The 2500-nt window shown below is 38.5% G+C and overlaps 1 protein-coding gene across 1 annotated transcript in view; it reads left to right on the plus strand.

The window, feature by feature from the left end:
- Positions 1-2500, plus strand: part of anxa14 (annexin A14) — a 21877-nt gene that overhangs the window by 4714 nt on the left and 14663 nt on the right. The window lies entirely within an intron of this gene.

A 2500-nucleotide genomic window follows, 5' to 3' on the forward strand; every position in this document is an offset into this window, starting at 1 on the left:
CATTGTCCGCACGTTTAAGTCAGGGCTTTGGGAAGGCCATTCTAAAACTTTCATTCTAGCCTGATTTAGCCATTCCTTTACCACTTTGGATGTGTGTTTGGGGTCATTGTCCTGTTGGAACACCCAACTATGTAGACCCAACATCCGGACTGATGATTTTAGCTTGTCCTGAAGAATTTGGAGGTAATCCTCCTTTTTCATTGTCCCATTTATTCTCTGTAAAGCACAAGTTTCATTGGAAGTAGAACAGGCCCAGAGCATAATATTAACACCACCATGCTTGACGGTAAGTATGGTGTTCCTGAGATTAAAGGGCTCATCTATTCTCCTCCAAACGTATTGCTGGGTATTGTGGACAAACCGTTTAGTTTTTGTTTCATCGGACCACAGAATTTTCCACCAGAAGGTCTCATCTTTGTCCATGTGATGTAACACATGAAACAAAAATTGTTGTGGAAAAAGTGAGAAGAAAACAAACATTCGCTATTGCAATTACGTTAACCTTTTCGTCACTCAAAACATACTAGGTGTTTTATAACAGTTCTTTTTTTCCCACCAGTCACACACTTCCAGCCTTCACAATAATAGAACTATGCCTCACACAGGTCATTTTTGCCAAACAAAAAAATGGTCTCCGAAAAAAATTGCTTAGTTAAATACCTTTATTTAAGGTTGATTATCGTTCCTAACAATTACAGTAAACAACTTTGAATCAGTGATACTCAAGCTTTAATATGCAGCTTGCATGCGAGTTTTTAACAAATGTTAAATGACCGTGTTGTTTTTGTTAGGTAGAGCGTCCCAATGACTATAGGTTTGCCAAATGACCACTTACGCCCCTGCTGTCATCTCATTGTCCTGGCGTCGGGAAGTGAGGTTTATGTAAAAGTACCAGACAGGTAAATTGAAAAACAGATTGCATGCCATTTTAATGAGTACCCTATTTTTCGGCACACCGGTTTATATGGTGCACTGTCGATGAATTTAGGTCCTTTTAAACACACTACAATATTACTTGTATGTTGAAGCAGGTACCAAAAGGTAATAAAAGTTTGTTTTGCATAATAAGGTGAAACAAATCACAAGATAATATGTCTACTATAGGTGCCGTTTTGGTCCTTTTTAAACACACTACAATATTACTTGTATGTTGAAGCAGGTACCAATAGGTAATAAAAGTTTGTTTTGCATAATAAGATGAAATAAAACAGAAGATAATGTTCCTATAGGTGCCATTTTGTTCCTTTTAAACACACTACAATATTACTTGTATGTTGAAGCAGGTACCAATAGGTAATAAAAGTTTGTTTTGCACAATAAGCTGAAACAAAAAACAAGATAATATGTCTCCTATAGGTGCCGTTATGGTCCTTTTAAACACACTACAATATTAATTAATAATATTAATAATATTAATATTAATTAATAATAATTTTAAACACACTACAATATTACTTGTATGTCGAAGCAGGTACCAATAGGTAATAAAAGTTTGTTTTGCATAATTTGACAACCAAACAATTAAACAAGGCGACACGGTAAAGAATCTGGGTATTATCTTCGACCCAACTCTCTCCTACACATTAAAAGCGTTACTAAAACGGCCTTCTTTCATCTCCGCAATATCGCTAAAATTCGCTCCGTTCTGTCCACTAGACGCTGAGATCATTATCCATGCGTTTGTTACGTCTCGTCTCGATTACTGTAACGTATTATTTTCGGGTCTCCCCATGTCTAGCATTAAAAGATTACAGTTGGTACAAAATGCGGCTGCTAGACTTTTGACAAGAACAAGAAAGTTTGATCATATTACGCCTGTACTGTATATACCTTTATATACATATATACATACATATATACCTGTACTGTATATACCTTTATATACATATATACCTATACTGTATATACCTTTTATATACATACATATATACCTATACTGGCTCACCTGCACTGGCTTCCTGTGCACTTAAGATGTGACTTTAAGGTTTTACTACTTACGTATAAAATACTACACGGTCTAGCTCCATCCTATCTTGCCGATTGTATTGTACCATATGTCCCGGCAAGAAATCTGCGTTCAAAGGACTCCGGCTTATTAGTGATTCCTAGAGCCCAAAAAAAGTCTGCGGGCTATAGAGCGTTTTCCGTTCGGGCTCCAGTACTCTGGAATGCCCTCCCGGTAACAGTTCGAGATGCCACCTCAGTAGAAGCATTTAAGTCTCACCTTAAAACTCATTTGTATACTCTAGCCTTTAAATAGACTCCCTTTTTAGACCAGTTGATCTGCCGTTTGTTTTCTTTTTCTCCTATGTCCCACTCTCCCTTGTGGAGTGGGTCCGATCCGGTGGCCATGTACTGCTTGCCTGTGTATCGGCTGGGGACATCTCTGCGCTGCTGATCCGCCTCCGCTTGGGATGGTTTCCTGCTGGCTCCGCTATGAACGGGACTCTCACTGCTGTGTTGGATCCGCTTTGGACTGGACTCTCGCGACTGTGTTGGA

The sequence above is a fragment of the Nerophis ophidion genome, linkage group LG21 (assembly GCF_033978795.1).
Source record: "Nerophis ophidion isolate RoL-2023_Sa linkage group LG21, RoL_Noph_v1.0, whole genome shotgun sequence".
NCBI lineage: Eukaryota > Metazoa > Chordata > Actinopteri > Syngnathiformes > Syngnathidae > Nerophis > Nerophis ophidion.